The following is a 14,636-nucleotide window of genomic DNA, read 5'->3' on the forward strand; positions in this document are numbered from 1 at the left end:
TATTGGCATACGAGAATGCTCCTGGTAAAGCAGGACCATCTGGAAGAACTGATAATAATAAAAAGAAGAAGAAAAATCGGTCAAAGAGACCCTTCAAAGGGGCAAGGTTTTGTACTTTCCACCAACTCTATGGGTATGACACCAACGAGTACAGAGACGCTAATCGACGATCGGATCGAAGCAACCCACATTCCTCCAGGAGGAATCAATATTCTCGTAGATCCATCTCCCTGAACAAAAAAGGAAGAAGGCCTAGAGAGCAATCACCCCGGGGAAGAGAATCAAGAGACCGAGGAGGGTCCAGCCAGAGAGTCTATCCCCATTTTCAAGAGGCCAAACCATCAGGGAGATCGACACGATCATTGGGGGACCTCACATCGGCAGTAACACCAGGAACGCCCAAAGGAATTACACAAGGGAAGCAAAGGACTCACCGATGATCACTTACATTGTCAACGAGTCCCAAGTGGCCAACAGGATGGCCCCAATCACCTTCTCCCAAGAAGATGCAGAAGGAGTTTACCACCCCCCCATTGTGACGCATTGGTTGTGAGAGTCGTGGTGGCAAGAAAGGGGCTCAAACGCATGCTCATCGACAATGGCAGTTCAGTGAATATTCTATTCGGTTCCACCTTCGACAAAATGCAAATTGAACATGGGTTGATCCCCATGACCGATCCACTATTCAGATTTACTAGAGACAGCATCGTCCCACAATGGCGGATAACTCTGCCCGTCGAGATGGGTTCAGTTCCTCTAGTGGCCCAACACTTCATAGAATTCTTGGTGGTCGACCACGAATCCGCCTACCATGGAGTATTGGGAAGACTCGCCTTGAAAGATCTTTGGGCTACCACCTCCATCCACTACTTGTGTATAAAATTCCCAACTAAACATGGGACTACCAAGGTACGAGGCGACCAGATGGGCTCCAGGGCATGTTACGTAAACTCTCTGCGGTGAAAATTGGAGCCTCAAACTGTTAACGTGATCATAACTGAAGTTACCAGTGAGCCCAATTTAGACATGAAAATGATCGAAGCCCCTGAACAAGAGTATAGCTCCGAATAGGAGGAAGACGTCGACATGGAAGAGGTCCCTGAAGAAAGGCACCCTCTTGATGAATTGGACCCCCGGATCATTCACTCCGAGCCAAATGCGACCCCAATGGAAGAACTTGAAACCTTCTTCGCTAACCCAGAGGATCCTAGTTAGGTCCTGCGAATAGGAAAGGCGCCGTCCCCCGAAGCAAAAGAAGAAATGGTGAACTTCCTGAAAGGGAACTTGGATGTCTTTTCTTGGAAGCATGAAGACGTGGAATAGATCCAAGGATCAATTGCCATCAACTTAACATTAACTCCTCTTGTGCCCCACATAGGCAGAAAAGGTGTGCCTTCAACCCGGAGCGATACGAGGCACTCAAAGACGAAGTAGACAAACTTAGCCGCAGCGGCTTCATTAGAAAAGCCATCTACTCGAAGTGGATATCCAACCCGGTCCTGGTGAAGAAGCCTAGCGAAAAGTGTAGAGAAGCCATCTACAAAGTCATGCCCTTCAGATTGAAAAATGTTGGAGCTACATATCAGAGACTGGTCAACATGATGTTTGCCGACCTCATTGGCAAAACCATGGAGGTCTACGTGGACGACATGCTAGTCAAAAGCCTCCAAGCCAGCGAACACGTAAGTCACCTTGGCCAAACCTTTCAGATACTTAGAAAAGCCAGCGAAAACGTAAGTCACCTTGACCAAACCTTTTAGCGACATACTGTTCCGACCTTGACATGCCATCAAGGGCCAGACCCTTACAGATTTTGTGGCAAAATTTGCTAAAGCCCTAGAAATGGAGGCGGCAATGGAACCAGCCGAGCCCCCAACGTGAAAACTGTTCGTAGATGGATCCTCGAAAGAGGCCGGCTACGGGGCAGGGATCATCTTAGAAAGCCCCGAAGGCCACAAGCTAAATTGCGTAGTAAGGTTCGACTTCAAGGCCTCGAACAACGTCGCAGAATATGAGGCCCTTCTAGCAGGCCTTAAACTGGTAAGAGAAATGCAGGTTAGAAGACTCCTAGCAAGCAGCGATTCTCAGCTTGTAGTGAGCCAGGTCAATGGAAGCTTCGCGGCCAAAGACAGTAGTATGGTTGCATACTTGAAATTAGTTTTGGACCTAGTTCCTCACTTTGAAAGGTTCGAGCTGATTCAAGTCCCACGCCTAGAGAATACTCATGCAGACGCCCTTTCAAAATTGGCCAGCAGCAAGAATTTTGAGCTACTAAAGGTCGTCCCAATTGAACACTTATCGAAGCCCTCCATTTCCAAAGGTGAAGAGGTACAATGGATAGAAGGCACCCCATTATGGATGCAGCCCATCATCACCTATCTAAAGGATCAAACACTACCTGCTTCTAGAAGCGAGGTGAGGAAGTTAAGAAGAAGGGTTGTACACTTCGTCCTGCAAGAGGATACGCTCTACAAAAGAGGCTTCGTCTCACCATTTCTCCGATGTGTGGGAGGCGAAGAGGCCACGTATATACTTAGGAAAATCCATGAGGGAATCTGTGAAAATCACTCCGGAGGAACGGCTCTGGCACACAAGGTTCTCCGTCGAGGCTACTTCTGGCCGACCCAGAAAAGGGATGCTTGCCAATTTGTCCATAAATGTGACAAGTGCCAGCGCTTCTCAAATAATCAAAGGCAACCTTTTCAGAGCCTCTCCATAGTGACCAGCCCCTAGCCATTCGCCAAGTGGGGCATCGACTTCATTGGTCCACTCCCAAAAGGAAGAGGAACCATAACTTTCGCCATTGTCGCCATTAACTACTTCACCAAGTGGGTCGAGGCTGAACCTCTTACCAAGATCACCGAGGCGAATGCTATGAAATTCGTCTGGAAGAATATCATTTGCAAGTTCGGCATTTCCCACTCCTTAGTGTCCGACAATGGGAGACAGTTCGACAACAGAAAAATGCGAGAATTGTGCGATGAACTGGGAATAAAAAAGGATTTATCAACGCCTCATCACCCGCAAGAAAATGGACAAGTTGAGGCAATAAACAAAACTATCAAGCATAACCTGAAGGGGGCTTGGGTCGATAGGCTTCCCTACGTCCTCTGGGCCATTAGAACCACAAACCGGACTGCAACAGGGGAAACACCATTCTCAATGACCTAAGGAGTCGAGGCCATTAGCCCGGTTGAGGTCGGGGTCCCATCGCACCGTCGAATACACTTCAATGAGATCAGTAACGACAAGACCCGAGTAAACAAGCTCTACCTCCCTGAAGAAATGAGGGATACCTCCTAGGTGAATTTGGTAAAGTATCATAGAAAGATGACCCGTTATTATAACTCCAAGGTCAGAAACTGAACTCTTGGCCTGGGAGACCTCGTCCTCAGAAGGGTCTTCCAATCATCAAAGTCAACCGGATCCAGAGTGTTGGGACCGAACTGGGAGGGTCCTTACCGCATCCGTAGGGAATCCTGACCTAGTACTTTCGAAATTGAAGACATGGTAGGGAAAATACTACATCATCAATGGAACATCGAACACTTGAGGAAGTACTATCAGTGATGAGCTTTTGTTCAGATCTGATCTCAATGTTGTCTAATAAATGTATGTCCTAATCCGATCTCATTTGTAATTTTTCTAGCCTACTAAGTGTTGAAAATGCCTTAGTAAAGGGGAATGTAACTTCTCTAAGAAATGATACTTCAGTTATTTGTCACATTGGTTAGTAAATTGTTACCTCAGTCCTTCAATATGTTTACTTACGTGATCCGATCTTCTGTCATTAATTGGTTATTGTTAAGAGGCGCTTGATGTTTACTTAAGTGATCCGATCTTCTGATTACTGTTAAGAGGTGCTTAATCTTAAGTGCTTGTAATTCATATATGTGTACACAGATCAACACGATAAGAAAACAGAAGCAATAATACTTGGCAAAAATTTCATTTCATTCACTTGAAGTTGAGTTACAAAAAAAGGCCGAAGCCATTACAAGATTAGCCCTATTCTACAAGAGGGCCTTCCCCGCAACCTCTGCCTCGCCCGCCTTGGAAGCCTCTGGAGCTTCCTCGGCAAGCCTATCAGGTCGGCCTCCAGTAGGTCCCCCGAACTCTGCCTCTAAAGAGGAGACGTCCAGAGTGGGGTGGACCTCTTTCAGTCGACCCAATAAGCCTTGGACACTCCAGGAAGCCCAAAAATTTGCAAAGTCGTCGTATAAGGGATGCTCCTCGAAGTGGTCAATGAAATTTTGGACAGCCACTTCCCTTGTCGACTTCAGTTCCTCCTTCAAGGTGGCGATTTCCTCAGATTGGGCCTTTGCCCTCTGCCTCAGCTCCACTTTTTCTTTATTGGAGGCCTCCAGAGCCTCCATGGCGAACCGGTGGTGCTCATTGGCGTGATCCACTCTTTGAGTCATAGCAGCCACCTGGCACTCCACTTCATAGAGCTCCTTCTTCAGCAGCTCTATATCTTCTTTGGCAGCTGCTAGCTGGGCCTCAGCCTCCCTTCTTCCTTTCTCTTCCTCCGCGGCCTTGGGTCGGGCCTCCCTCACCGCATCCCTATATTGCATCGCCTCCTCGAGGCTCTTGGCGACGTCCTCCCTCTTGACATTGAGGTCTTTCACCAAGCCTTCGAGCTGGATGCTGGTGCTCCTAGCCCGGGCCACACAGGCACTATTGGTCGCCACTAAGTCCTCGGCAGTGCAGGAGGCGGTGTGGTCCCTCCATTCTTCGGTCCAATACTTATTGTGAACCACCGCCACTGCAGCCGTTTCTGGGGGGAGAGCCTCCAGTACTTCTTTTACTGGCTCCTCGGAGTTCATACCCAAGAAGTCTACCTCATTTAAGGGACGGGCTCTTTTTCTCTTGGGCTGCCCCGACACCTGAGCGAGAGGCACAGCAGCAACTAGCAGTATGGCCAGGGCAGAAGCCTCTAATGGCGCAGGGGTTTTCTCCGGAATGGCCACCCCAGTAAGAATTGTAGTTTGCCTCAGAATGGAGGGTGGCCTCGCCATCATTGGTCACTTCGAAGGGACAGCAGGCTTTTTCCCTTTCGAAGCAAATTAGCCTCAGGATCCTCAAGCACCTCCTTCTCTGTTGAAGGCTGGAGCCTCTTGCTGGGGTCTACCAAGTCTTCCATTTGCTTCTTATAGGCAGAGGAGGAGGTCTTCAAGGCCCTCGCTTCGGCCATCATCTTTTGTATGGTCTTGAAATTGGGCCGGAGAGGCATCTTTTTATTAAAGTTATCTGCAAGAAACAAGTAAATTAGTACGAGTGTAAACGACTCGGAAGTACTGAAAGGTATTCACTTCGAGATATTACCTTGTGAGGCCATCAGGACATGTGTCACAAAATGAACGGTGGTACGATCTCTTCTTTGGAGGCAGCTGATAAATGATACAGATGATGTCAAAGTCATCAGAGGACAGCTCATACCGAGGAAGAATGCCTTCAAAAAATGAACACAAATGTTAGTTATGATCCGAACCGAAGAGAAATAAACAAGAAACACAGCTACAATACTCACTAAGTGACGAGTACTTCGTGGGGATCATAAGAGGTTCCAGGGGGTCCCCCTTCATTGTGTCCTATCTCCCAGCAGTCCAGCACCACGAGCTCTTCCACTCCTTGATGGAGATCGGCAGATCAAGCACGAAAGGAGTATGGGAACCCCGAGAGGTCAGGTAATACTAGCCCTTCGTCTTATCTCCCCGACTGTTACTTTGGGAATGTAGAGGGTCTGAAAAACAGAGAAGGGCATCTCCACCCCAAGTGACGCCTCTTTCCATAACATCCAGGAGCCCACCATTTGGCTCCGAGAGTTCGGGTTCAGTTGGGTCGGTGCTAAGCCGTAAGACCTAAGCACCATCCGAAAAAAGGATAAATTGGAAGCCTAAGACAGACCCTAAGGATCGCCTCGCTTATCGCCACGCACCCTGGCCTAGGGTAGAAAGCCCTCTCGTCAGGTTCGGGTAGGATCAGGTCTATACTATCTGAGATCCTATATTCAGTCCTAAGTCTTTCTAGGTCGGCCCCCTTTAGGTTGGAAGGATAATCTGACGCCCCCCAATGCACAGAGGTATCTATTGGGCTATTCGGCCTCTTCCAAATGTTCTCCTCCCCAAGTATCGCTTCAGCTACTTCGGAGAAGGTCGCCACAATGGGCTCGTCCATCCGCACTAACTCCAGCCCCCTCCCCAAACTAGCACTACCCTCAGAAGCCATTTTCAGAAAGGAAATGTCTCAAATATTTACTGAAACTTACGAGTTTGAGTGTTCCCCAGCCAGAAATGGTCAAAAAGTTGTGTGTAGTCGTCAAAAATTTGAATTTCTAGTCGAAAATGCTTGAAGAACGCCGAAAATTGCAAATAGTTTGAAAGAAAATGGGATTTTATGTTTTCACAAGAGTGAAAAGCTCCAAAAACACTCAAGTTCGCCTTTTATATAGCGCTTCAACTAATCTCCACCATTGAATTCAAATGCAATCAATTTAGGCCGTCCGTCGCATCATCAATCTAGACCGTTGAAATGAAACGCCAGATTTTATCTATACCTAAGATTTTGCTGTGATCCTTACGCTCGCATAAAAAGCGTCACCTCGGTCACCACCAGTCGTCAACAATTAGTAGCCGCAGCAACTTTTTAGGGGAATGGGCACTGCACCTAACTGTCACCTTGGAAATATGCAACAGTTGTCAAATCATTTAACGTCAGATACGCCCGCCTCGGATCGTGTTCCTCACTCAAATTTACCAAGCTTAGACTCACCTGACGCGGAGTCCCCTGTGGGTCATCACCTCCGTCGCTGCGTTCCCTCCTAAACTTTACGAAATTTTAGCCATCTTCCAACACGTCGTCCCCTGTGGGTCAGCGCACCGGTGGTAGATGAGCTCCTCACTCAACTTTACAAAGCTTAGACGCACCTGACGCGGAGTCCCCTGTGGGTCATCGCCTTGGTCGTTCCGTTCCCTCCTAAGCTTTACAAAGTTTTAGCCATCTCCCAACGCGTTATCCCCTGTGGGTCAGGGCACTGGTGGCAAATGAGCTCCTCACTCAACTTTACAAAGCTTAGACGCACCTGGAGCGGATTTCCACGTGGGTCATCGCCTCGATCACTGCGTTCCCTCCTAAACTTTACGAAGTTTTAGCCATCTCCCAACGTGTCGTCCCCTGCGGGTCAGCGCACCGATGACAGATGAGCTCCTCACTCAACTTTACAAAGCTTAGATGCACCTGACGCGGAGTCCTCTGTGGGTCATCACCTTGGTCGCTGCGTTCCCTCCTAAGCTTTACAAAGTTTTAGTCATCTCCCAACGCGTCGTCCACTGTGGGTCAACACACCGGTGGCAGATGAGCTCCTTACTCAACTTTACAAAGCTTAGACGCACTTGGCGCAGAGTCCATTGTGGGTCATCGCCTCGATCACTGCGTTCCCTCCTAAATTTTACAAAGTTTTTGCCATCTCCCAACGCGTCATCCCCTGTGGATCAGCGCACCGATGGCAGATGAGCTCCTTACTCAGCTTTACAAAGTTTAGACGTACCTGACGTGGAGTCCCCTGTGGGTCATCGCCTCGATCGCTGTGTTGACCGTCTCCCTACGCATCGTCCAGTTCGACAGCACCTTGATCTTAAATAATTTTTCCCTCACGCAGTAGCAAAGCTTTAGTGTATCTGCCTAGGATCAACGCTTCGGCAAACACATAAGATCAATCCTCAAGTTCTCACAAATCATGGTCCCCATCCCCAGGCATACATATCCGATCGGGAAGACAAGTCCACCCATGATATAAATATTCATACCTCGACTTGGGGGACCACTATTACGCCCCTATCTGAACCTCCACCACCACATCATACGAGGTGTGGAACACTCATCCGAAGTGGTTCAGAAGTGACTTTACTAATGGTGACGATCTACTATCACACTACGAGGCATAGGCAATTCTGCAGGACTGACCAAAGCGCCCTCACCCCCGAATTCGAGGCAAAATGCACTCTAGGGACCTCTATCAGAGGATCAGCCGCCAATTTCAAAATGAGATATTTGTCAAGATCTTTTCTGCCCTTAAGGTTTAAAGTGATTTGACGTCTCCATGAGATTAGTCAATGTGACGTATCAACTTTATATCAACTCAACTCGGGAGAAGTAATTACCCGTCCACTCTATAGACGCGGCTGATTGACGCCTATGAGCAGACGCCTCATATAGTCATATGTATACACGTGTCCCACATCCAACGGTTCTCCTCACCTATAAATACACAAGGCTTGGCAAGAGGCAAAGGTAATGAAACTCTTACTACTTAGCACTCCATAACAAGCTAATATATATATTCTCCTCCCCACTATTTTGCACAACATTGGAACTGTTCCAATCACCCGAGCCTAACTTGACCGTCGAAGTGTATACGGCCGCCGCCACCCCCGCTGGTTCCGGCCATGTGCATCTGACCGTGCGTTGATTGTGCTCAGGGAGGAATACGTGGAGTGGCTATCAATTGGCCACGTGGAGGGTCCAATTTTTGAGGTCAACAGATAATACGTGTGAAGCGTCATATATTAACAAAAATGATGATGGGCCTCGAAGAATTAGGAGACCAAATCCCAGGTACTTGGAAGTGTTGACAGCAGAACATGGAGGACCAGTTCAGAAGGAATGCTAAGGTGGAAGCTAGAGTTGTTCAAAGGGAAGTTAATTGCCTACCACGTACTTGTCTTTGGGCACAAGATTAGGAAGTATTGTTGAGTTTGTTTAGGAGTTGGTTAAGTTTATCTCTTTAAATAAGTCTACAGACAATTAGTTTAGGTGTGAATTTGACTGTAATCATGGTCTTATCTCCAGCCCCAAATTGGAGAATTCTATTGCAATTCAAGTATTCACTTTGAGCAATTTCTTGGTTCCAACAAATGTGATATGATCCGGGTTGTGCACCAAACTACCGAGAATTTGGTTATTGTTGGAAGAAAGTCAAGTGCAAAGTTTAAGTTTAATTCTAGCCAACAAGCCATGAAAATTAAGTGTTCAAGCCAAGTTTGAGACTTCGAAGTAGTTGATAAAGATGGTCATTTATATGTTCGAACGACCAAGTCCAACATCTTGATGATAACAAGTTCCATGATTGGCAGGAAGAGACTAAGTGCAAAGTCGAGTTTGATCAAACCCAATAAAATCATGCAATTAAGTGTCGAGGTTACGGGGTCCAAAATTATGAAGGTCACATGTCAAGGAGTAACTTTCATGTTGAGGTTTTCTCATGAAGCTTTACTTCAATTTTCCTTGTTCTTCAATGGAAAAATTATCGAACTTATCAAGAGATTAATTTCCTTGTGGCGTTCAAAACCATTGGGTGTGAATTACAACATGTGTAATTAAGGGGTTTTATAATCTTCGTTATTGTAGGGTTTTTTGGTTCATTGTTTTGGAATTCAAATCCATAAATTCAGTGAGATTTCGAGGCATGGTGATCAAGAGGTCGTTGTTTAATATACCTTCGGTTGTTTGGTTAATCGTTTAGAAGTTAAATCCTAAACCTTGATAGTATTTGGACATTCTTGGGATCCGGTGTCAATATCTTGTGGGTTCGATAGTGACCATTCTAACCGGGTTCGCATCAAAATGATAAGTTCTAGAAGGCCTACATGTGAAGGCCTCTTTACTTGTGTCCATCAATTGCATGTGAAAACCTTTAACTTGTGCTTTTGAATGAAATTGAAGGAGAGGTTTGAGGTTCAAAATCTCCTATTTGAGGAGACATCTTACGTATTGTAGGGAGAGGGTTTTTTCATTTCTAGAAGTTCTATATTGTATTATTTACTTTCCAGCTGAGTCAGTTTGTAAAATTGTCTAAATATTTTCAATCTTTTATTGTGTACTACTTTTCATGGTAAAATAAAACGTAAGTTCTTGTATTCTGCTTGCCTATTTCGGGAAGGGCTGAGCCTCTTTTTATTCTGAAATGATTTCAAGATTTTTTTTGTCTAGCTATTATGCTGAAACCATGTAAATATTAAACTCATCTTTCTGTTTTCATTTCGTTAGCATGAATTAGCATTCTGTAGTTAGAAATTTAAATTCGTCAAAATTAAGGGTTTTTTTTTTTTTTTTTTTTGGTTAATGCTTTTTAAGTTTTAATTTACTTGTATTTATTGTTATTTAGTATTCAGTGTATTTACCTTTATTAATCCCTTTTCTCTCCTTCCTTATATTTCTAGTACTCGAAAATCAATGAACCGAATGCAGTTTTTGAAAGAGAGAGAGAGGTAGAGAGTATAGAAAAAAGATCTACAACATTGCTTCTTTGACTTGCCTCAAGTGATACGAAAGATGATTGTTTATATGCATGTATATATCCGAAATAGGCTGCTGTGAATAAACTAAGAAGAAGAAGCCGCGTGAAGCAAATGAGAATGAAGCTATCGTCATGAAATGGAATAGGTTTTTAGGTTTATAATATTATTGGGCCTAACTATTTCTTAAGGAAAATTTCGTATTTGCATTATTTTGAAAAATAAAATTCATAATTTACTATGTTACATTATTAAAACCAAAAATACTTGATGATATATGAAATATGTTTACATATACTTCCTTCTAAAAATAAACCATACATTACATTCTGTAACTGATCCTTTTTGAATTCAATCTATTTCACGTTCTCCATTAGTGTCATTTCCTAAATTGAATACGCAATTCAAAAATGATGATGGCCAAAAAGGCAAAAACAATAATTGATAGTTTGTTGAATATTCACCATATGATTCCCTACTAATATCATAGGCTTCAACATCATTGTGTAAAAGGATCAAATGGCAAACATTTTTTTTAAATGGATTTGGATTGCATATACAGATACATACACTATTATGAAATAAATTGAATTTCTAGAGAATATCAAGGAAAATTATATTGAAGCAAGAACACAAATTTTCTTACACAATTTCATAATATCTTCATTACAATTTTCACATTATCAAAAAAAAATTGAAACATACCCACTCACTGTATATATAAAGAAGCGGGATTTACACACTCTCATTAAATTTTAAATATAAAATATAAACAAACTGCAAAGACATAGGATAAAGTCCTAGTCAATAGAAAATGAGAACCAAATTGTGGATATGTGTGATAGGGTGTGTATTATTTTTTGACAACAGATTTATAGAAGAACGAATTAGTGATTGGGTTTAGGGAATTTTTTGATGGGTGATTCAAAGGAGAGACGATCTAGTGGAGATTTTCGTTTGGAATATTAAAGGACACGATATTAGGGATTTTGTGATTAATTTAACATGTTAAAGGCATGTTTATTGCAACATAATTTAAAAGCGCGTTTGTTGTAGTAAAATTAACTAAGTAATGAATGTGACGTATGATATGATTAGTGTTTTACATGTCTATTTTACTATGTAAAAACAATATTTATTGTCTAGAAAGTTGTATAGTATATTTTAGGGAAAATTGCAGCTAAGGTATCAAATCTTTTGTTTATTAGCATATTTGACCCAAACATTTCACTTATGCCATCGGAGGTACTAAACATTTAAAAAATTCACGGTCCAATCCAAAATGATGGTTTCCGTCTATTTGGCCGCCAAAACTATTAGTTGACCCCAGTAATGATATTTTTAAGAATTTCCTTCAAATAAGTGAAGGGAAATTTAGACATTACACATTTTTTCTCCTTTTATTGCACTTCACTGTTCATTTCCCTCCATTTTCACTACTATAATACCTTCTGTCCCAGAGGTAGTAAAAAAAAAAAAAGTGGTGAGTTTGGAGATTGTGTTCCAGAGGTTTCCAAATGTGAGAGCAGTGGAGTCGAAGGGAAAGCCGCATTATGCCGACTTCAATCTAGTGTCGAAAGGATGGGGTGGATGTGTACCCTTGGGTTGTTTCCTTGGATGGGGCTTACCCATGGCTTGAGGAAATCAAGATGAAGAGGATGGTGGTGATTGATGGGAGCTTGGAGCTGATATCCAAGTCATTTAAGAATTTTAAAGTGCTGGTGCTCGTCTTGTGAAGGTTTCACTACTGACGGACACGCATATGTTTTACTGCCAATTGCAGGTAGAAAACATAGATTCAAATTTGGTGTATAATAAATACGATTGTCAACTTCTTTAGTCAGGAAGGGATCCTATGGAAATGATGAAGAAACTTTTGTTAATTTTCGAAGTAAATCTTGAAGGAAAAGGAAAGTCTGTATTTTTTAGCCGGCGAGAATGAGGTAGAGTCAAGATTAAATTTTAAGGATACTACTATTTTTATTTTTTGTTTTCTTGGCTAAAGAAAAATATACAATAAAAGGGGAGCTTGAATCTATACTATTTATATTGATTACCTGATGGAGAAAGTAAGTATATCACTCTTACATTACTGATTTTTTGTTTATGAGCTTGATACTAGATCGCAAATAATATTTGAAAGATTTTCCCTAAACTTGGGGAACGTATTAAGAACGATGTGGTACGATTCCTACTCTTCAGGTTAAAATTATGGGTTAAACACTAAGTTTAGATTTTTCAAATACAATTTGAAAACCTGATGAGAACACAACATACTTGGGAGAGATGGTATTATAGTGGTGAAAATGGAGGGATATAAACGGTGAAGAGCAATAATATGAAAGAAAATGTGTAATACCAAGATTGTCATTCACTTATTTGGGGGAAATTCTTAAAAATATCATTACTAGGGTCTATTAACTGTTTTGGTGGTCAAACAGACGGAAATCGTCATTTTGGACTGGACCTACAAATTTTTTAAATGTTCGGTACCTCCGGTGGCACAAGCGAAATGTTTGGGTTAAGTCTGTTAAAAAACGAAAATTTTGGTACCTCGATTGCAATTTTTTCTATATTTTAAATATTTATTAAAAAAATAGGTGTGCGACATAATTTCATCTATTTCTTATGTCTTCTGACTTTTTTGGGCCCATTTAACTTTTTGTGTAATGTAATGGTTGTTAAATTAGGGGAAAAAAAAAACTTAAATTACTCTTAGACTTATTAATAATTTTTTTCAAAAAGTTTATATTTATATAGTAATTTATATTTTAAATAGCATATATTCAAATAAAATTTTATTTAAATAATTAATTTAATTTTGGGTCGAAACCAGTTTAATTTCAATTCGATCATTTGATCATTGACACTCTAATTTTCCTGGGTCAATATTAGGTCAGATTTTCAAAATATTAGGACAAATAATGGATTGGACCCTTTGTCAATGTAACTCTATATTTGGAATATTTGTATTAAAACCACAATTTCTTAACATATGTTTTCGAGGACAGAGGATTTGGTTCCTCAAAATTATTAGATTCTTGGAATTTTTTTGACAAGAACTATAAAAGAATTTGCACAAACTATCTACTGTTCATACTATATCTTTGGACTTACTTGTATTGTCGATTTTATATCTTGCAAGTATACGAAACATAGCAAATAATAAAGTGAATCAATAAATCAGTAATTAGTTCCATTTATTGATCGCAGTAATTAGCATGGATATCTCTACACGTTATACTAATTTACCGAATTTTACTATATAGTCCAAATCTCAAACTCACTCCTCAATTCGTAAAAGATTCACAAAATCATCAAATTAGTGATCAACTAATTCAACTCGTTAATCTCATTGCAAACTCAACACATATATGATAAAATAACAAGAATCTTGAATAAAAGAAATAAAAGGTTGCAAATAGATTTCATTGTTCGCCCTAATATGAAAACTATTCATAATGAAAAAGGTCAAATAAGACGTTGACATTGAATACATCTTCCAATTTGGAATAAAGATATAGAAAATGAGATTAATCTTGCATCAAAATCTTCTTCCTCTTCCAATCAATGCTTCAAAACTTGAATTTCTTGATATTTTATCCCTTGAATTGCGCTCTTTAGTCTCTAGCTCTACTCTCTCTCTCTCTCTCTCTCTCTCTCTCTCTCTCTCTCTCAAAATATGTGGAACTCCCGTAAAAAAATGCCAACAACTTGTATTTATACTCTTTTCCTCGTTTTGTCGAAAATAGGGTTTCTTGTGAGAATGGGCCGAAAAACGTAACCCTGGCGTCTTCAAGCGTCGCCACCGTGCCACATTGAAATCTCCAATGGCGCCACAACACTTGGTGTGTGGCACCGCGGTGCCACGCCTCTGATCCTCTTTCTAGTGGTGCCTAGGCACCACTACGTTGGGGCCGAGGCGCCACTCTTTCTTTCTTGACATCTTGGTTGGACTCTTTTGCCCCCCTTTCGTTCCTCTTTTCTCCTCGATCTATGCCAATAGCTTTGTTTTATCATTTATTTCTTTAATTTACACCATCTCACCATCTTCACAAAACCACACTAATAAACACGTTAAAAACGTTGACTACTCATAAAATCTAACTCATAATCAAGTTAAAAATGGAATAAACCTTATGAATAAAACATACTCATCAAACTTGCATGTTCCCCATGTGAATACCAAAGAACAGGTTGAAGCTCATTTGCATTTGAGACGGGAAAACACAATAACGTATGGTTGGGTTTAAAAATAAGTTAAACTTATAACCAATTTTTAAATTTCATATTTCATTAATATTGTTAGTTTTACTTGTAGTCTCTGATAAAATTAGGGTTGGA

This window comes from Olea europaea, chromosome 14 (assembly GCF_002742605.1).
Source record: "Olea europaea var. sylvestris chromosome 14, O_europaea_v1, whole genome shotgun sequence".
Classification (NCBI taxonomy): domain Eukaryota; kingdom Viridiplantae; phylum Streptophyta; class Magnoliopsida; order Lamiales; family Oleaceae; genus Olea; species Olea europaea.